We start from the raw sequence: 22,616 nt of genomic DNA on the forward strand, positions 1-22,616 counted from the left end.
ATTTTACTAATGCTGAGGTTAGTTTCTGCCTAGCTTCAGACTCTGTAGAAGGTTGCAAGGCAACCGTGGATTTTGATTCTGATCTCCCAGGTGATTTCCAGCTCAAAGCCCTCTTTTGAGTCAGTCATGGTCTTTCAGCATGTCTCCATCTAGATGCACATTTTGTACTTTTAATCCCTTATAAGCATAATTAGGCAGGCCTGGATTTATCACAAATGCCAGAGATGTTAATCTCCACTCTCTTGCCCTTGCCCCTAGCTCTCCCAGAGACCTGCACTGAGGGCACAAGCGACACCTGGGTGGGAATGGGTGTGATCTGAGAGTTCATGAGGAAGCCCAAAGCTTTCCCTCATGTCCAAGGCAGTCTTGAGCAGCTCTTCTATGTCTAGGACCATAGCACAAACTAGAAACCAGAGACCCAAAGACAAGTGAGGTGTTTCTCCCGGCCCTATGCTGGCAGTGGCTCAGTGACCTGTGGTTTGGGATTTTGCTGAATTGCAAAGGAAAACTGGGATTCGGCTAATGGAGTCCCTTGTCATGTCTGAGTCTTGAATGTGCTTTGTCCCCATTGTAGTATCTAGCAGATTCAGGGCTGCATCTGATGCTCCCCATTGACCTGGCTGCTTTTCCTTTGTCTTCATTAGATTTTTAGGTTCGGCCTCATTACACATTAAAAGACCTATATCCTCCTTTCACTGACCCAGGCTTGACCTCATTTGTCCAGGGGCCCTCTCCTATTGCTTGGGGAAGGAAACCTGTGTTTGGGAGTTGATGTCTTTCTGGGGCTGAGGGTGGCATTGGTGATTGTGTCTGTCTGTGGCAAGCCTTGTTTGTCTTCTGTATCACTTTCTTTCTCTGTAGTTTAGTTCAATGTATGTTCATGAAGACTTTGCTTAAAGGTGACTATAGGCATAGGTAAGGAAGGGCAAGAAAGCAAACACAGCTGTCCTCTGAACCTCAACCACTCCCTTGCTCACTGTGCAAATGGTGCCTGCAGCACTGATGGAATCAAGGGGAAGAAGCTGCGACTTCTGTTCCTTTCAAGTGTCCCTCCATCCACCTGCAGCACTACAGAGGGAATATACTAAGGAAAACATGAAGTAGATTAGGGTAGGTAGAAAAGAACAACATTTCAGTGTGCTTTTCCTGTTATTTCCTAAGGAACTGCTGCTGAAATTCAGTTTCCAGAGATGTAGCTGTTCTTGCAAAAGTGTATTCCAATGTAAGTCACTGTGTTGCTGTCATTTGGATGATTTTATTTGTTGGTGTACATAACCAGAACTGAAACATATGTCTATGTACTGATGTAAAAAATTAGAGAAGAGTTTTATATGAAATTATTTACAAAGGGAAATAGCTCCATGACTGCCCTTCCTTTGGGTTGCTGTGTGTCTCCTGTTTGATAACTACACCGCCCTGTGAGTAAGGGTAGGTGGGGAAGAAGCACATTTCAAGAATGAGTTACTTTGTTCCTGAATAATAGTCTGCATGGGTCTGAAAGGTAGGCATTGTCAGAAATCCTTCATCCCATGGAAAAGCTTAGAGGTCTAGACCAGCACAGAGGATTGGATTTTTTATGAATGGCAAGGCTGTTTGCTGGCAAACTCTGCACCTTTTCATTTTCCAGGCATAACCAAGTGCTATGTTTTCTGAAATCAGCAAACATTTGCAAGAAATTCGGGCTATTTATGTCAAAAGTAAAAAAACCCTGTATTTTGAAATGTGCTATTTGGCCTAATTCAAAAGAAGTAGAAATATTTCTATCTTTAAAAGTAATACATTAATTATATTGCAGTTGTTAAGTTAGAACCTATAGAGTTTCAGAGGGTGACAATTTAGTCCTTTAAAACTGGCCTTTTTAAAGTATCAGGGGAATCTTAGGCATTATATAATGTTTGTTATATATAACAGATCTGTGTACTTGTACCTGAGTCATCACCCTCCTACTTGTAATGCTATTTGTTTACTTAAAACCAAAACATAAGTCTCTGGCGAAGCCATTGCCATAAGCAAACTTTGAGCAATTCGACCAGTGCAATCATTTCTCTGAGGGGCTCGAACTGTATAAATTCTCATCTCCATTGGTAAACACCCCCGGGTGTGCCAAGAAAGCCAAAGTAAATGACACTAAGTTTAGGATTTTAAAAAATTTTCCTTTAAAACAAAGATGCTCTTTCTCCCTCTGACAGTAATGTTTCCCTCCAAAAACACTTTTCTGCGTAGTTTCCTGTGACTTTATAAAAAGCATGTGCTGAGCTCTTTATTCAGAAAACTGCCCTTCTACAAATAGAGAAAATGATGATTTTAGGAGGCTGAAGTCCTCTGTCAACTGACATTTGGCTGCTGGTTGTTGCACCAGCCTGATTATGATCTGACAGCCACTGTATTCAACTCACTGACAACTAAATATGTGGACCAGTGTGACTGACTGTAGGAGCCATGACTGCTACTTAGCATAACAGGGTGAAAATGTCACTGGGGCCCCTGCAACTCAGAGAACTATTCCAGGAAAAGTCTGGAGTGAGCTTTGTGAAGGCTGGGCTGAGCCGTGTTTTTGTGAGCAGAGATAAACAGGCAGTGTCTGCCACTCACAGAGGGGCAGAAGACAAAACCCTGATGGGATATGCTCCATAGATCACAAGTGAGAGGATGCACTGGCTTTGCTGACCTTATGGAGCTACAGAGGGTGAGTTTCCAGGGGACCAGAAGAACAGCAACACTGTCTTCACATTGGTGATGTTACCAAACTCTGCAGGGGTCAACTACTGTACTAAACTTTTATGATCTGTAAGTGGTTCACTTTCCTTAATAGACTAACATTTCCACAGCACTCATCAAGATAGAAATCAAGCAACTCCACATATGAGTCAATGTTTTCTAAATAATTTTATTTTGGACTTGCTGAGTGCACTCACACAGTGAGATGTCAGTACGGGTGAGAATAGTAAATAAAACACCCACAGTGTGTCACCAATGTCAGAGTAAACAGTTTTCTATTCTGAACAAGAGACTACTTTGTTCCCAATACCTGCTCCTGTCCTCAGGAGCCAGCAAACGAGTTGTGGCCCTTCTCTGGACTATTTGGCCACAGATGTTGCCTTGCCTTGCCAGGCTCCAGGGCAGACAGCCTGGGAGGCCAGCTTCTCACCCCCAACCAACAGCTGAGGGTGGAAAAGAAAATATGACTATAACTCCATAATATCCATCAGTGAGCAAGTTACGTTCAGACTAATACTCTCCTGATTTTCTTGGCATCCTGGCAGTATAGTGGCTGGAGTGGATGGTGGCAGTACCCTGCTGTTTTACTGAAGTCTTCCTGAGGTTCAAAGACTTTCCAGGGTAGTTCTAAACCACTCTTTTCCTTTGGTCCCAACAGGCCTCCAACCATCTGGGCTGCAGACCAGTGTTTGAAGTACTGTGCAAAAAGCTCTGTGTTTCTTGCCCTGGTGAACAGATAAGAGTAAAGGTTGACAAACTCAGAGTCAGATGAAGCAAGAAAGAGTGTATTCCAAGGACTCTGCTCTGTGCCCTGGCTCCAGCTGCCAGGCACTTAAACCTACAGGCTGTGAGCAAGAGATGACATGTAAAATATGAGAGGTAGCCAAGTTTATTTAATATGTTGGCTTTTCCACTGCTCTTAGCACTGTTATCAGAACACTTAATTTAGTTACATGGAGCAAAATGGAAAAACAGTAGTGAACATAAAACGAAAAAGATACTTCCAAGTAGCTTCCAAATCAACTATTAGTCCCTTTGCATTGCTGGAAATCTAATAAGGCACTGATTACATGCAGGACTGATGAGTTTTAAAACATGCTCAGCTTCAGCTTTTACATACATATTGTTTAAAAAGCCTTGGGGCAGGAAAATATGAAGTCATCCTGTCAGGACCTCAGCACAGATACCACTAGGTCTTTTGAGCTGGCTGCTCAAAGGCTTTCTCTCTGTTCCCACATAGCAGCTGAGAAATGGCCAACTCTGTGAGCTTGGGGGTTGTTTTTCTCAGTCATTTTTTTGGAGTGGGACCACTGTAACTAGAGAGCTAATCAGCCCTCCAGCATGGGATAGTCCAGCTAATGGGAAATCCCAAGTAAGGCAAGTCATGTGGCAAGTCCCAGGGAGCATGACAGCAGCCACCAGCTGAGATCCACAGAGCTTACCAGAACTGCAGGCTCCATGGGGATTTGCTCTCCTGACTGGTGTTTCCAGGGGCCTGAGAAGCCAGGCTTATCCATATGCTTTGCCAAAGAGAGAGACTTGACACGTAAAAGAAGAGAGGCCTTACTTGATTGGAACTTAGACAGACAGATGTGCTTCCCACAGCCACACACCACCCTTTCCTCCTATAGTTGCTTGAATACAGCATGACCGGAGAGTGCTGGAGACCTGTGGGCTCATGTCAAAACTGCCTAGAACATGAAATTGAACAATAGTCAGCTCTTTGCTCCCATGTTGACTTGATCCTGTATATAACCAGGATGGGAAAACAGCTACTCTCTGGGATCGTCTCAGACTATAGTATCCTGTGCAGACATACGCAAAGCATGACTTGCTACCTGCACTCTATCTCTAGCTTTTCAACTCTCTGTGCCCTGCCCTGCCTTCTGACTCTCTATTAGGTTGCATTTTGGAGAAGAGTGAAATCTGGCCTCTTCACCCATTCTTTCTCCCACTTCTCTTCACCATGTGTCCTTACTACTTGCCTTGTTGCCAGCTCTGGCACTGCTCCGATTACAGAATAAGAATAACCCAATTCAACTCACAAGAACAGCAGAGAATTAAGTCATGACAAGTAAATAGGGAGAGAGAGGAATGTGGAAATGGGGATGGATAGCAAGGGGAATTGGACGGAAGGATAGCAAAGGCCTTTCTGTGGCAGACAGATTTTAACTTGATTCGGTGGTCAGAGGTTACTGGTGGAGTTGGTATCACAGCTTGGGCTACATGCAGATATGTTATTTAAAGAGCAACATTCCAATATTGATTGATTGACTGATGCTGTGTTACAAGAAAGCTGTACTTGGGAAACCATACAGCTTCGAAGTCCTGCCTCTCTGAGCATTTCTCATCCAGAAGAATCGCAGTTAAAGGAGGAAATTCAAAACTGTCAGTCAACGCGTGATGCAAACTGATCTTTCAGCTTGCTGGATCAGCTGAGCAAGAGACTTGAACACTAATGTTGGGAGACCTTTAGAGGCCCTTTTAGAAGGCAAACTACCTCTTTAAATGTTATGCCTCCCTCTAAGCAGGACATTCAGAAAGCAATTTGAAATCACTCCCACAAGTGTTCAGCCCTGTTTGAAGCATGACCAGCTACAGTAACTTGCACAGCACAAAAGCCAGCAAGGGAGGAGGGAGAATGTCAGCCTTGAAGTATTTGCTACAAAAGATACTAAAAAAAAAGGAGTTATGTTCCCCAAATCCTTCTGAAGCAAAGCCAGGGGTAACTGCACCAGCCTGCTACGGTATGCTGGCACTCAGGCTGCCATTTGACACTCCCTGAGTTTCCTTCCTCCTCTTTGCAGTTTTATTTCATTAGCAGGTGAGTGCCAGCGGGGAAGGGGAAGTTGATGTCAGCATCTGTACCAGGGCTGGGGTGGGAGCTGATGTAGGCTTGCAAGCAAAGCAGTCAAGAATCACAAGGTAATGGGTAAATGAGAAGGCAGGAATTCAAATTAATGTAACAAGGTCCGATGGAAAGACAGCATTTAATCTTCCATGTTATTTTCCTGATTTTTCTGCTGCCAAAGTCCTCTGGCAGTGTGTCCAAGTACAAGTATTGCAATATCTGAATGGACACCTTGGTGCTTCAAAGCTCCCAGGACCTTGAAGGGCAAAGGAGCTGCACAGCAGCTTTAAACAAACTAACACTTTCATGGGAGTTTTTCCTGTCTATGTCAAGAAAGAACTTTTCCTTGAGAGGAGATGAAAGGTCTCCAGCGTTTTGTGCAAACCATCCATCTATCCTCACCACAGCTTGTAAAGTATGTGCTGGGACTGACTGCAGGCTCATCTAGGAAATAGCAGTAATGGCTATTGTTAGTGGGAGGCTGGAGCTGACCCGTGTTAAGCTGTTATTGTACACTGAGCCCTTCTTCCCCTTTGTTCCCATCAGGATGCACTCCAACCCAAGCATGGTCCTGGTTCCTGACTGCATGTTGTGAAATGCTCTGTCACTCCCACATGAGCCGGTTCATCTCGCAGGCTGCAGAAAAACAGGGAAAATAAAAGAAGCATTTTCTGTCAGTTGAGTGAGCTGAATTGGTTCATCAAGTGGTCAGAGGAACAGTAGAGCTGGCATTAGGTGGGCGTGAACACCCCGGCCCAGAAGCAAGAGAGGAAACTCTCTGCCCTGTTTCAGTGGTAACAACCTATTCACTAAGGCATGCACCTTGTGAAACCCTACTCTCTGATGCAGTGATAAAATTGCTCATTTCATCACTTCCTGGTGCAGTTCTGTGAAAATGATCTGTATTAGCCTCAGGGATTTTTATAGATCTTTTTTCCAGATCATTTTGAGTGATAAGAGGAGGGGACAAAACGTGTCACACTGTTGGCAGGTCTGAAGAGACAATAATCTTCATGTAAGTGTGAGAGGGATAAAGAAATAACCTCTTAACTCTGTTTGTCTGCGGCCTGGACAACATCTCTAACTATGCCCCATGGGTACAGTCAGGCAGTATATTTGAACTGGGCTAAAAGATAGCTACTGCCAAAAAATGCCAGGCAGCCTCTCTCCACTTTCCACTTTGGTGCAATCCTGCTTTTCCCCTTGGAGTAGCGCTGATGCTCGTCTTGATTATGCAGTGAGGAGGTCAAGGAGTTAATACAGGTAAAACAATCCCACAGGAAGAAAATGAAGATTTTTCTGCTCACTGAGATAAATCAGGTAATGGTGAAGTCAGACAAACTCCAGCTCCAGCATAAAGAGGACAACCCTTTCATCAGCAGCTGCTGCAATGAGTGGCACAGCTTCATCATCAAGAGCTGTAGGCAGCAAACACATTTTGAATATAGAGCACCTGCCTCATCAGACAGTCTATCTATTTGCTATAGCTGATATATCCAACACTGTGGTATTTAGGGTCCAGATTCAATGAAGTTCAATAAGGTGATGCCAAGATATTTTCCAGAACACCATACTGAACAGGGGTACATGTACAAAGTTTAGAAAACTTAAGCAAGTGAAACAAAATGAGCTCAGTTCATTGATCTGCTTTGGGTAATGGGCATCCCTTCAAAAAACATGAATTTCAGCTTTAGCTTTTCAAATAGTGGACCACAAAGTTTCTTGTTTGTTTGCTGTGTACTTTCATTCTGGGTTTTGCCTTTTAAGTTTGCCTCAGTATTTTGTGGCCTTTTGTGGGCTGCGTCTTGCTGGACTAAGTAGGATCCTAAGGAAATGGTTCTGTAAAACCCAATTTATGGTCGGAGCACCAAAGGGGTCAGCCCTGAAATGGAAAGCAGTTCTCAGCCCCTGCTCTGACAATCTGCTAATCCCTCCAGACGCTGTTGAAAGGATATTTGAGACTTCCACTGCCGGACATATATCAGCATCACATTCTATAGGAGAGTTCAAGGATGCCTACAGAAAGTTTATGATTTGCATTAAGGGCTTTGTGGGTTCCTGCGCTTTCCCTGCCTTGTTTTGTTCCTATGGCTAAGGAAACTTCCCACCCCACCTTCCTTTCCCCACCAGATAAGTTCTTTGGTGCACATTGCAATGTAAATAGACCCCGAATACCTTGCCAGAATAATTAAGCTTTAAAATTCTAGCCGAAGATCCATTGTCACACAAAACGGACCACACAGATAAGAAGAAGGTAATCCAGAATAGCCTTTTACTATCTGCACTTAACCATAAAGGCTGGCCAGAATTCAGGAAGGATTAGGTGCTTCTACAGGAACTAGAGCATTTGCAAACAAAGCACTAAGCAGCTGCTAATGCTTTTTGCTCACAGCTCTGGGCCAGAGGCCATTTCTTGTGTTCCTTCACTCCTTTGCTTTCTAAAACACCGTTACAAAAGGCTATCGAATCAGTACAGTAGTACATCCTCAATAGCAGGCCTAATAAGTACCCCTGTGCAACTTTCTCTTATCTCATGAAATCCTATGGATGGTGTTGTCAAATTGCTGCAATTCTTAGTTGTCTATGTGTGGTAAGACTGTCTAATTATGATATAATTTCTAAGTAAGCAGTCTAAGTGGGTTATCTTCACATTGGTAAAAGACATATTCAGTAAAAGAAAGCTAAACAGACTTAGCACAAAAGATATTGAAAGATAATACAGAACATATATGAATTCACATCCCACTCCTGATTAATAGTTTATTTCATGGATCTGAGCTCAATTTACAAAGAGAAGAGTGACTTCAGTGCTTATAATATTGCTAACATCAGGGTATCTGTTTGGTATGCACAGTGTACAGAAATAAATCTGCTTTACTTCTTGTATATTTTATAATTTTTTGCTATATGATGATGTATTATTCAAACTTGAGTTTTTGAGTTTGTGAAGACTCTGATTTTTTATACCCAGTGGTTTACAATCTGTAGGATGAGGAAAGACTATTGTCTCATTTGACTGAGAGAGCACAGGCATAAACAAGCTTAGACGGGAATTTAATATTACATATAACCTAGTGTAACTGGGAGCTGCTGTTCTACAGTCCTGCTGCACTGCCCACCCATCTCCCTGCGCTGCATCCAGCAGTTGCACAACTGTAACCAGGTCAGCTTAACAAGCTGATGAAATGGAAAATGATGGCTTTTGGCTGTGTTGGTTTTCAAATGGATCAGCTCACAGAAACAGCTGCCCCAGTGGCCCCAGCACAAGTGCAGTGCAAAGCAAACAGATTGTGTCAGGAGGAATGCAAGGAAAAGATGAGGGTGACACTCACCTTGAGCCTTGCAGCTCATGCTCACCACTTATTCAGGTGCAGTGTCAAACTGATTCAACAGCAAGGTAAGAAGACCTGGCCAGAACTGCAGCTCCCTCATACCATCTTGGTGCCACCAGAGCTACACTTTCAGTTGTTCCATGGGTTTCACTGAATTATTTGTGAAGCCAGAGTGGGGGGCTAATGGTCCACCCTTTTGGAGCTTTAAAATATTTAAAAAATTTAACGAAACCTTGTCTTATGAGAATATTTTGTCTTTACATATACAGTGAAATACACAGCAGCATGGTTTTGTGCCAGAGCTTTACAAACTTCATCATATCAAACAGTTTCTTAAAACATTTATAACATTTAAAATAGTACTCATATATTTGGTATCGGGTCAGGATATTAGCTGATATAGTTTGAGAAATACCTACTGATGCTGCATCTATATTTCAGAATCTTTTAAAAGTGTAATGAAACTTCCTCAAAGGGTAAGACTTCCAAAGTTGCAAACGATCATTTAGACCTTTTCCTTTCTTTCTCTCTTCTGTGACTGACGATTCTCAGTCACAACCCAGGAAAAAGATGTGGGTGAAGAAATAATCTGATTTTTTGGTTTTGGTTTTATTATTTTGTGGAGGGGCGCGGATGGGATGGGGTGGGGGGCTGAGGGGAAAGGGGAGGAGGAATGGGGCAAATACAGTATGAAGAAGATGAGGGTGCCTGGGTGTTGATGGGAAGGTTATGGTCACTTGTAATGAATTTCAAGTTTGGAGGAAAAGACTTATAACCTCCAAAATGCTAGATCTCTCATGCTTTATGCTTCTCTGCTTCTTCCAAACTTAAGCACACATTTAACCCTGATGAAAGAAAAGTTTTCTCTAGTAAATAACACACAATTAGGCCCTTAAAGAAATTTGTAAATCAGGCAGTTTTTATTAAGGTAATATTGAGTTAAAACACTGAAGCCTTGCTTGTAAAGCTCTTTTCAACTCCCAAGTACTAAGGTTTGGGTTTTGTTATTTTACCCCCCACCCCCACCCTTTTGCAACTGGGGTCAAAAAAGCCCTGCAGGGCAGCATGGTTTGCGCATGCCTGCCAGGCTGCTCCCATAGCCTAAATTACCAGTAAAAGGACTAGAAATCTGAATGCAGGTTTGTGCAGGGTGGCAGCAGTTTGGATGAGGGGATGCATTAAAACCCATTAAACTCCACGTGATCCCTGAAGCACAATTCTCTTTTATCTTTCTTCTCTCCACCACCCGGAGACTAAAGAGCTCATTTCCATAGGGCTCATCTCCATAGGACTGGGGAAGCAAAGTCTTCCACGGGCTTTACTTGTTTCTGACCCTGTGCTCTTTCTCACAGTATCTGCTGTGGCTTTACAAATTTTATTGGGAACTTTTAAAATGTTTTAAGCATCTTTGGAAGAATCCGATAAATAGAATAAGTCAAAAGAAAAATACAAAACTTTTTGTGACCTCCTCATAAGTTTCTAAAATTTTACTTCACTTATGTATTAGAAATGGGCTGTTTCTCCGAATAATGAATTTTTCCTTTTACTTGGCAATGCATTTCCTTCAATGACTTGTGGAAGTCCTTAATATTATCTGCTGTAATGAAACAACAGGTCTGGGTGGGAAGTCTCTATATAAACGTTCAGTCTCTTTATTTCTTCCTTGGACAAATAAAACCACACAAACCAGCCCGCTGTAGGCTGGGTAAACCTTTCACATAATGAATTGTTTTATGCAGAGGGCTTCTGAGGGGGGCAGAAACTTAAATTTGGTTACTATGTCAGCAAACGACGGGATTTAGGCATTTTTCTCAAGGACTTACGTCTGCAGAAGGCTGAGGGAGAATTTATGGAGCGTGTTGTGCTGACACTCTTCCAGCTCTTCCTCCCCCCGAGCGGAGTAGGCAAGGGAACGGCTCCGGGGGCGGCGGCGCCTTCGGGGACCCCCGAGCACTCGGAGCAGCCGGGGAGAGCTGGGACTCCTTACGGAGGGCAACCCGGCTGCTCGGAAGGGCGGTTCGGGAGAATGAGAGCACCCTTGCTTTTCTTTGTGCTGAGCGGAGATCCTTATTTGTTTTGCTTGGGAAAGATTTGTACATGCAAGCGTCTCCTGCGCTTTCTGAGGAGTCGAAAGAGAGGTAAGGCATCTATTTTCTCTCATGAGTTTCTTTTCGTGCTCTTTCCCCCTTCCCTCCCCAAGTTATGAGCGCCCACCAGCATCCTGGTCCTCCGGACGTGACCGCCGCTGCCGCGTCCCAGAGGTGGCTCCGGAGGCAGCCAGGCGGGAGCGGAGGCTCCAAGGGCTCCCAGGCGCACCCCTCCGAGCTGCCGTGTCCCAGAGGTGGCTCCGGAGGCACCCAGGCCGGGGAGAGAGCTCTGCGGGCTGGCAGGCACACCCCCTGTAGCAGAGCCTCCGCCGCAGCCGTAGGGATGTGCGGCTCTGGGGGTCCCGTGGGACTGTGGCCCGTGGAAAAGCCTGAAATGTAATCCACGGTCGAGCGATGCTATCCCCAGTTTGAGGTTATTTGGGGGTCATGAGTGCTTGTGTTAAATTTTATTATTGCATGAGATAGGTCTTGTGTGTTCGTGAGGTCATTCCTGCTCATGCCTGATCTGCTAGTATTAGAAATTAGTTAGGATGAGTGAGGAATGGTAGAAGTTGCTGAGGGGGATTCAGTGCTGTCTGGGACGGGAGGAGATGTGCAGGAAGCTGCCCGTTTGTAGCTGGAGTTGTTCTGTGCAGATGTTCCACCGTCCTTCTGTGCAGCTGCCCACGTGTCATCCTTCCTTTTCCAGCATAGATCTCTGGTAATTCCCCTACCCCATCCTTATGTATCACGGCTAGTCTCATTTGAACTAGTTTGCTCATGGGATTTTGGAATTCAACACTCAAGCACATTTTTTTACTGTGAAAGTGAAGCCAGTGTGTAGCATTTTCTGCTTCCTCTACACCCACAAACTCTGAGTCTTAAAAAGCTTCTGCCTCCTCAACTCTGTATAACAGAAACGCATGGGGCCTCATGCACTAGACCACAGAAAATTCAACTTAGTGATTCTGTAGGAAAAGAACAGCTGTGTGGAAAGATCAATAAACACAACCAGTTGCTCCAAAAGTCATAAAATGGAAAGCCTTCTCAAAATAAAATATGTGGCAGGGGACCCTGGCTCCAGACATTGCAGGAGAACTCCTGGGAAATGCAGTTATTAGTGGGAAGCTTCAGACTTGTTTTCTTTCAGTGGTTCCACACATACAAATATTTGGTTTAGGAGAGGAAATCACAGTGGCAGGAAGAAATACTTACCTATGGAAAAGGAGAGCTTGTTTACGCTTAATGCATTGGAGAAATTGTTCATGAATGGTTTATATCAGTGAAAATAAAACACTCCCAGTGCTGCCAAGGCCACAGACCTCAGGTGAGCTGTGTATATGTATGCTGGCTGGTCCTGTGGGCTGAAAGTGTCTGGGGCTACTTCTGTTTTATTCACTCTTAAAAAAAAAAAAAAGAATGGAAAACTCTTTCAGTGAAATTTTCTTTTTTCTACATGCCTTTTAGACATCACTGTAGCTCTTTACTCCTTTGCATGTTTTCCTAACTTTTCCCTCACTGCCAGAGAGAGGAATCCTTTGGGAAGGCCCAGTTTCTCCTTGCTGGATCTCTCTTGCCTCTCCCTAACTATCTGGAACCCCCTCTGCCCTCTTCGCAGATGTCTCCTTCCCATCACTTGCTCTCCTCAGCTTCTGGTGTGGTGGTCTTTCCCCATCGCTCTCACATCTCATCCAGCCAGGTCCACTCCTGCTGTCCCAGCTGGATCCTGTTGCTGCTTTCATGTGTGCTCACACTGGCCAGCCTGTGCCACCTTCTCCTGGCTCTGTCACCACTTTGGAGAACCTTGTTTCTTTTGGGCTTTACATGAGAGCACCCTGTCTTGACAAGTTTCCTAAGGAATACCTCAGGCTCCACCATGATGTCCTGTGAAGGAGAAACTTCTGCCTTGGGTTCTAGCTTTGTTGCTGGCAGAGTATGCAGGATTAGCAAATTTGCAGATGACACTAAGTTAGGGGGGAGTGTCAATCAGCTGGAAGGTAGGAGGGCTCTGCAGAGGGACCTGGACAGACTGGAGAGTTGGGCTGAATCCAATGGGATGAGATTCAACAAGGTCAAGTGCCGAGTCCTGCACTTTGGCCACAACAACCCCACGCAGCGCTACAGGCTGGGCACAGAATGGCTGGAGAGCAGCCAGGCAGAAAAGGACTTGGGAGTTTGGATTGACAGGAAGCTAAACAGGAGCCAGCAGTGTGCCCAGGTAGCCAAGAAGGCCAGTGGCATCCTGGCCTGGATCAGGAACAGTGTGGCCAACAGGTACAGGGCAGTGATTCTTCCCCTGTACTCAGCACTGGTGAGGCCACACCTTGAGTACTGTTCTGAGCCCTTCAGTTCAGGAAGGATATTGAGGTGCTGGAGCGGGTCCAAAGAAGAGCAACAAGGCTGGTGAAGGGACTCGAACACAAGTCCTATGAGGAGAGGCTGAGGGAGCTGGGGTTGTTTAGCCTGGAGAAGAAGAGGCTCAGGGGAGACCTCATCACTCCCAACAATTACCTGAAAGGAGGTTGTAGCCAGGTGGGGGTTGGTCTCTTCTCCCACGCAACCAGCAGTAGGACAAGAGGGCAGAGTCTTAAGCTGTGCCAGGGGAGGTTTAGGTTAGATATTAGGAAGAAACTTTTTACAGAGGGGGTAATCAGGCATTGGAATGGGCTACCTAGGGAAGTGATGGATTCTCCGCCCCTGGAGGATTTTAAGATGAGACTGGATGTGGCACTTAGTGCCATGGTCTAGTAACCAAGGTGGTAGTGGATCAAGGGTTGGACTTGATGCTCTTAGAGGTCTTTTCCAACCTGGCTGATTCTATGATTCCATGATTCATGCAAAGCTCTGAGTGCATTTACTCCACACAGGCAGCTGTAGAAGTGCCCAGAGGTTCCACTGCCTCTACAGAGCTTAACACAAGAAGGGTTGCTTTTCTTCCCTTCCCTTTCACATTTCTTCATGAAGCTTTCTGATAGCTCTGTGCCCATGAGCTTAGGTCTTGAGGTGTGACTGATAGACAAATTAAGATTTCTAGATGGTTATAAAGCGAAATCCTAAAATTAGAATAATTGGTGTTGTGTACAGGTTTGTACACATGTGAAAACTTATCAGTAAAACTACGGCATTAAGTTACACCTCTTCACTCAAGTAGGGATTTGCAAGGGGATCAGAGGGAGTGGTTGAGACCCTACATCTCCCCTGGCTGCAGCACATGTTCTGTGCTATGTGCTGGGCCCATCAGTCCCTTCTGTCATTTCCTTCCACATATCCCAATACTGGGCCCATGGAAACACCACTAGTGACCAGCTGCCAGCTGGATGTAACTCCATTTGCCACTACACTCTGGCCTCGGCCACCTAGTTTTCACTCAGCAAACAGTGCACCTGTTCACAACATGAATAGCCATTTTTCCCAGGAGAAGACAAAAAACCATGGCTGCACTGAGTGGTGTGGATACTTGTGACACTCTGATCTAATTTCCTGGTTGGAGATACAGGAATCCTGGAAAGCTGTAGGAAAGCCATATAATTCTGCCCATGGACAGGAATTTTGCCTCATGGACATGACAGACTATGCTCCCTAAAGCTTTGGACTTGCTGTGTGTCCATAATGCATCACATCCCATGTGCAGGATGTTCACATGCATGGTGGCAGCACACCTGGGGGTCTTGTTGGCTCATTGCAGCCTCTGGTGGGCTCAGTCACCTGTCATCTAGAAATTCTTGGCAAATGGTCTAATTCCTCCTTTTCCAATCAGACTACATTTCTGGATGGAAGAATGTACTATTTGAGCAGGTAAGGCTAATAAGGGAATTCAAAACCGCACTAGTTTTTCCTTGCCTGCCTCTTTCATGCTTTTAGGTGAAGCAACTTGATGGGCATAATTCCTGAAGACATGGTACACCAATCTGATGCACTTCTCAGGGAGAGCTGGAAATGAAGATTTCCTTGTTGGCATTATAAACCCTTTCCAAAGTCTTTTTCCTTTTTGTGGATTAGTACAATCAGCAACCAAACATCAGATGAATGAAGAACAATCAAATATGTCAAAATTTTGAGCGACTTGTCGCATTTCTTCCAGTTTGCAATGTCATTACTGATAGTGGCATTACATGTCATCTGTTCTCAGAGGGGCCACAATCTACCCAGAGAATCACTTATCTAATTACATGCTTTTGTTTCTCCTCTCGTAAGAATGCTAACATGTTGTCCTATGAGGTTTGAAAAGAACATAATCTATTTGCTGTATCTCTCTCAGTCTGTGTTTCTTGTGCAGTTTTTGTCATCTTAATATAGCTGCCCTTTAGATTCCAAAACACAAGGAACAGTGTAGTTTGCCAGTCCTTGATGATGTTCTCTCTGCATATTCTCTTTCAGACTCCAAGAAGGACATAAGCAGAACACATTTCCAAGAGTTTATGAAGCAGCTGCAATAAACTAAAGCTGTTCCTTGGATAAAAAGTTGGTGCCTCTTAATGAGCTGCATGAATGCTTCTCACATGGAATACTTAAAGGGGAGGGGTTGAGGAGAAATTATTTATGATTATTAGAATAATTTAATGTGACTATATCAGAAATATTTCTGTTTTGTGAGGCTTGAAAAATTGTTATTGTGAGCAAATGAAGATGCAGTATCTTTATCTATTTGCTGCCCAATTAATGGTTCCAAATATTGGAATTTCTACTTTTTTTAAAGAAAATAATAATTATGTAATTGCAGATCAACAGAGAGGAGATCCAGAAATTTTATATTTCATGAAATAGTGCCATTGTAGTCTATTCAACGCAACAGTGAGTTATGTCAAAGACATAACTATTTATGGGAAAATGAAGTCCCTAGGAGCTGAACACTGTAATGCTTTTCCTGCCTGTTGCGACACAGCAGACTGCCATACCTGTATGTGTCCCAGCCAAGGGGAAAAGGTCAAGGGCTGCGAGAAGGACTAGAATAAGGCCATAGAGGGTTTTAACTAGGGGATTTTAACAAGCTTCCCAACTAGATGAGAATTACAGCTGTGGGTGAGCTCCTGTGGCAGTATAGAGCAGCAGCAGCAGTAATCTTCATATGCTCCATGAAGCGTGGACAGCTTTTAAATGGCAGTTGTGTAATGAATTGATTTAGCAGGGGCAGGCTCAAGACCCTTTCTGCAACTGTCAAAAGCAAGGCCATCTTCCAGGAAATCATGTATATTTTGCACTGTTGGGGTAGCAGACACATAGTTTGCCGATAGAGAAACCTCCAGTTTTATAAGGCAATATATTCAAAGGTTAGCCAAGACAATGTAAATCTCCACTGTGTAAAACCAGTAGCCCAAATTGTGCAACCTGAACCATTGAAATGTTATTTAAGTAATCTTGGTCTGATTTAGATTTAAGCAAAATATCTGGCACAACTGGCCAATCAGTAAAGTGAAGCAAAAAGAAAAATCACACAAGTTTGAATCTGTTGATTCAGATATTTTATTAGTAGTTGTGACAGGTTTGTCACTCTGTGTAGTGCTTTTAGTGGCTGGCACCACTTATTAAGAGAAAAGAGATTATTTTTCCTGATGGTTCTCTCTACTGTATAGTAGAATTGCAAAATACTGAGATAAGCATGGAGTGAAGGACTGACTCTGGCTCATGTCTTGCATGTTTAGGTGTTACACTGTATTAATTTAAGAATGCTATGATCAATAATTACATACACACAAGTACAAAGACACACATACGATTTTAATGACAAAACACCGTGCAGATGTAGTAGGTAGGTGATGAGAATATGAAGGGTATTATGTTATATTGGTTGTAAGTCTTCCCTTTGACCTTCCTGGCAGACTTTAAATAACTCCTACATGAAGAGTAGGGAGGTAAACTGTCTGTGACTCAGACTTCATTATCTCTGCAAGGTTTATTTCTCTATAAGAACATGTTACTCTACAATAACTGTGTTTTCTGTCATTGATTCCTAGTCTGTAGCTCCCTACAGAACAGACCTTTTAAACTACAAGACAGGGAGAAGGGGTCACGGTCGCTCAGGGGATGACAGCCCAGCATCCCTGCAGAGGCAAAGCACTGTTTTATTATAGGCACAGTGAATGATCTCTTTGAGCCTCAGTGGTGTTTGCCCTTACTGCTACATTTATAACGATCATCACATCAGTTTTTTCTCCACCTGGATCCCTGATTGATCCCTGAAATTGCCTAACCTTCCTCTCTTCACTGTGCACAGCTACTGCTCCTGTCTCCTGTCATTTACTTCTTTATGGTACACAATTCCTCTTCACTTGGAACAAAGTACCCTATCTCTCAGCCAATTCTGCCTTCAGATTTGACTGTAAAATCTTATGAAGTTCAGAGTCAGACTAAAGAGTTGTTTAATTTCCCAGGCAAATCTCCTCTTTTCTTAATATAAGCATCACATTTTCTGTTCTTCATTCACATGGTTATCAGTGTCTACTGAAAACACTCCTTAATCATCCTTGATAATGCACACGAAATGTCTAATTTTGGTTTATTCTCTGTTCTGAGAGAGACAGACAGTTGTTTGTATTATTTCATATTTGAGAATTTGATTTTGCAGTTGTTCTCAAAGTACTGTATGTGTTCTGGAGAAGTTGTTTCACTTGTACTAGCTGCATAATTTTAAAGAGAAGGAAAACACTCTACAGGAATAAACCCCCAATTTATCAGTGAAATACAACAGTATTCAACAGGAACAAAAAACATGGCTTACATTTGCTCCCTGAAGTGTCATTACATGAAGCCAAGATAACAGACAATAATACACATTAATGTGATAAAAAGAGTTATTTATCACACAATTTTAATCCATCTCCAAGTGCAATGCAAATTTCAACAGCCAGTTTGTTAAACAAACAGCCTCCTAAATCTGTATGCACTTATACTGTTGGCACACAGTGCCAAGTTAACAAGGAAAGCACCTACATCATTACAAAGAATTATATGTCTGAGATATTACATTATTTAAGATTCCTATATCTCTTTCCCTTCTTTGTCTTCCTGAAGGGAAACTGTAAGGGAAGAAGAATGTCATGCCTCTTGCTAATGAAAAGCACCAAAATTTTTTTCAAAATTCATCTTTGTCTAAGATTTCTGTTCAGGACACTTAATCTTTGAAACAGTAAATTTTCTTAGTATTGTTCTCACCACATGTTCTGTAGCAACATTTGATTTTGAATGAGAATAAATGTTCTGTATGCTTTGTGAGAATATTTTGAGTCTTAGGTAGGTTGACCATAAACAGAGACACAACTGTACTGAAGAGCTTGGTTTGATTAGTCATTTGGTCTAACAGTCTGACTGAGCCTGAGGTTCAGCAGAAGAGCTGCAGCACTCTGCACACAAGATCTGCACGAGGTACTCAGCACACAAGAACTGCAGCAAAAGGCTGGTATCTACAGTTTTACAGTGGATCATTTATCCTGGGTCCAGCCAGGAGCAAATTCAATCCCTGCTAATACACACAGTTCCTCCAAGCTGTGTGTGATCATGGAAGGGGGAGGTGAGAGAAATTAACACTTGGACAGTATCACTTATGTCTCTGTGTTACATCTGTCCTCTGTATGTGAGTCAGGTGGAACATGCCTGACCTGCAGTTGCAGTTCAGTCTGTGACACCGTTTCTGCTTGGCTTCAAGACAAGGCTCTTTGATCGCATCTGGAATTTTTGTTAGACAGTCAGAATGTCATATTTGGCATTTCTGTATTTGTTTTCATATTTTTATTTTGTGATATCTGAATGCTTTATGCTCCCTGAAAACATACTGGATTTGATTAATTATGTTAAACAAATTAAAGAGCAGTTTAACTACACTGTAACCTGGCTTTGCCTCTACACAGGACTTACCTTACGTATGCTCCTGGCCATCAGCATTGCTTTTGGGAGGCCAACTTTCCCACTGCTGTGTGCACAGGTAGCATCAAGTAAAAGATAATTTGGTGTGCAAAAACCAGCTGTCTTATTTAAAGCCAACTATTTCTTTCATTCACCCAAACTGTCCTACTGGACTCGCCCATTGAACTCTAGCTAAAAGTGACTTTGACTTACCTACTAGGCATCAGCTGCACCCTGTTAGCTTTAATAAGTAATTTATTCTTTATCTTGGTCAGCTTTTGTCATTTGTTTTCCTTATTAAATGAAGAAGTAGATATTTTAATAAATTAATCATCCCAGTGGTTTCTATTTCACTTGTATTTTATAGCTCTAGATTAAACTTGCCAGCACTGCTTACATATTCTGAAGTTGTTCTCTTTCATATGGCTTCCATTTCCTAGGATGAGAAAATAAAGAAGGCTTTCATGTACGTGCGGCAGTAGAAAGTAAGAGTCTGTTGTAGTGTCCAAAGCTCAGATGTTCAGCAACTCACTCAGATATCCTCTTGAGGCAGCACTGCAGCAGCTGCTGAGCTCAGCCCACGTTTTGTCAGTTGTTTCCTTCTTTCTAACGATTCTTTGTAATGAAGGAAACTTTTCTACCAAAGGTCCTAGATTAATTTTTACTATGCTTAGCCTTTCTGTGATGAGGAGTGTACTTCCTTATTCTCTTGTATTTTCGACTGGTTCTTAATTATAGTAATTTCATGTTCTGCTTCCATATGGAAGGATGGCAGCTAAGAGCTTCAAATGAAGCCAGGATCTGTCCCTGCATTAATACTGTTGCAGAGACTGAATTACAACCAGAATGGTTTTTATAAGTCTCTGGGCAAACTGCATGAGTAATATGCTTTAGCCAGTTAACAGACTAAGTAAATCAGATTTAAATAACAATAATAACAATAATAATAATGAGAAGGAGGAGCATATGTCAGATTGCACTGATTAGAAAAATAAAATCAATGCAAAAGCTTAGAAGTTTAGAATTTAGAAGGCAAATCTTGTACAGAAACCCTGTTTAAAAGCAAGTTCCTGACTGATACCATCAATTTGGGAATTGGGTTACTAATGGGAAGAGTTTGGCTGTTTATGATACTACAACATTGATGTTTGAAAGTTGGTTTTTATAGATTACTGGGTTTCTGCAAAGTTCTGTCGCAGAATTTCAAATTCACTCAGAGCCAAAACAATTTTCCTTTTGTCACTTGTCCTTGCTTATGGCAAAGGTCAGCATTTTTAAGTATAATGATTTTGAAGCTGTTTGAAGTAAGCTATTGCCTTGTTCCAGTGTGTTAAACAGGACCTTGTAATTAAAAGTAACCTCCCACAATGAACCAAGGGCTCTGTGGCTCCTTGGCACACTGGGAGGTTTGTTGCTGTGTTGTTAAAATATTTTTATGTTGCTGATGGAACAGCTTACCTATCCAGGAAGAAAATAGCCAAGCTGGCTAAATACCTCATTGTCACACTCTTGTGTAACACACTAGAGAAAAGGTTAATATGGAATGTAATACTTCCTGGTGAACTGGCTGCTGAGAGAGGAAGAAGGAATTTCGGGGAACTGGTGCCATTCATCAGTAAAGCTTTGACTTTTCAGCTTGTAAAAAAAGTTGAGCGAGTTAAATATGTTACTTAAAACCTGAATGACAGCATAAAATACAAGTAGCATGAAGAGAAGCTAGAAAAAAATCAACAGCATGCTCTTAAGGAATGAATTATTTATTTATGATTTATGTATTACAGTCATTGAGATTGTTAAAAACAAAGAATCCCCTCCTAATGGTACAAGAAGCAAGTATGACCATAATTTAAATATGTGGGCAGTAGTCCAGAAACTTAACTTGCATATCTGCCTATATGTCATCTTGCCAACTGTGCTCCCCTTTCTCATTTTCTCCTGGAAACCCATCCTTCCTGTCTGTTACTTCACCTCTTTCAACACTAATGTGTGGGAGGCTGGAAGCACCCAGGTTTCAGTACCCTGTGGTGAGAGTAGGTTTTCAGACACAGTATTACCCGGGCAGGAGATTAAAATCAAACTAAAAGGAATATATTTGATTTGGGCTACCAATTAGTTATGGGAATTTGGTGAAATATGAGGATATAGAATCCAAAGAATTAATGAAAATAGAATGCAAACAGGAAAATATGTGGAAAAGTGCCCCAACAGAACTAGAAAACAGTGTATTCTGCTTGCAGCCTCTGATTTAGGAATACTCTAAACTATAGATTACCAGAAGATAGGAAAGTAAAATAGAGGGAAAATTTTTCTGTATTCATTTTTTTCATGTTCCTCCTTAAGTCACTTGGAGACAAGAGAGTTGGTTAGATGTCCTTTTCATCCAGTCTAATGCAGCAGGCCCTTCCTGACAACTTTCTCTTGAGAATGAGATTCAGAAATCCGGCTATAAATTCTACCCTGGATCTTTCACAGTTTATTTCCAGTGCATATTTTTTATTTTAAATAGTGACATCTCATCTGTTATCTTTCAAAATAGATATATTTCTTGTATTTTACCAGCTGCATTTTAACTTCAGTGTTAGAAACTCCCTTACTTACCATTGATAATATCGAAGAGCTAATGTGCTTGTTGAAGGTTTTACAGTCTTCCTTATGAAACAAGCTCTTATTATTAAATAATACACATTAGCAGCTTTTGCTTTTATGGATGTAGTATGTTGTGTGTTTTCTGCATGATGGCATGAAAAAGAGAATGAGGACGAGAGAAAATTAACTTTTTCATCTTGTTGCACAGAAATCAGACTCTCAGGATGAAGGACAGTGGTGTTTTTTGTGCACTGACAATAGCAGAATCAAAGCAGTGTTACTCCCAAGCCCTACAAAGAATATTCCTCTGCTGAGAACTCAATCAGTACATCATTTTACCTTAGCAGCAGTGAGGTACGCAGCTCCTGGGCTGAGGAACTAATCTTCTCAAAGGCTTTAAAATATTGTTAAAAATAAACCAGGATAACTTAAAACATCTTGCTGGTTGTTAATCTGCTCCCCTCTGCATCTAGTGTCCAGGCTTAATTGTCTTGTATGACCTGGTGATGAACTGGTCTTATGAATAGTGCTGTGCCTGGATTACTTTGCAGTTGCTAACCTAAATATTTGCAAGGAGGACTGCCCCTCTTTCAGGGCCTGCCTTGTATTGTGTGGGGCTGTTAAGATTGAGATGCCTCAATGTAATTGATATAGCAACATGCAGACATACCTACTTTTGTCTTCCTTTCCCCCATCTCCCCTCCAGTTTATTTCTTTGGGTTTTTTCTGTGTTCTGACTATAGTTGAAGATTTGGCATGAACTGTTGGTAAGTGAACTGTGTATTCCATGTTTTTATATTTTTCAATTGAACTTCAAGATAATAAAAAGTAGTGGATGAATGATGGTGAAAGCCAACTCTTTTATTTGCGGAACATATACAGCATGGGAACAATGCTTTGTTTTATTAACATGTCCAAACTCAAATCACCGGTGTGAAAATATTACTCCCAGCAGTGTGTTTAGTGTTCAAGCCTTCTTAAGCCTTCTTTGCTTTGGTTGAGAATGCTGGTAGTGGTTGTAAAGAGCAATAGTAGTTTCCAGAGAGGAAATGATCCTCTGAAAATGTAACAGATTTCCAACTGGGAGCAATCAAAGGCAGAAATTCTGCAGCCACAGGAATATTACCTAAACCATCACATGATTGAAATCCTGGTTGTTGTGGGGAAATTAAACCAGTCCTATATCTGCCAGAGTGACAACAAAGC

At 42.4% G+C, this 22,616-nt stretch overlaps 1 protein-coding gene across 3 annotated transcripts in view; it reads left to right on the top strand.

Annotated features, from left to right (window-relative positions):
• Window positions 1-22,616, top strand: part of SPATA13 (spermatogenesis associated 13) — a 222,330-nt gene that overhangs the window by 137,678 nt on the left and 62,036 nt on the right. The window contains exon 1 of one of the 3 annotated variants that reach the window (XM_027713672.2): window positions 10,841-11,039. The exons of the other annotated variants lie outside the window; for them this stretch is intronic. The gene's annotated coding sequence lies outside the window, so the exon portion shown is untranslated. Of the gene's footprint in view, window positions 1-10,840; window positions 11,040-22,616 lie in introns of those variants that run through there. 3 annotated transcript variants of the gene reach the window in all.

The sequence above is a fragment of the Pipra filicauda genome, unplaced genomic scaffold, assembly GCF_003945595.2.
Source record: "Pipra filicauda isolate LSUMZ 115617 unplaced genomic scaffold, ASM394559v2 scaffold142_size1944046_pilon, whole genome shotgun sequence".
In the NCBI taxonomy this organism is placed as follows: Eukaryota; Metazoa; Chordata; class Aves; order Passeriformes; family Pipridae; genus Pipra; species Pipra filicauda.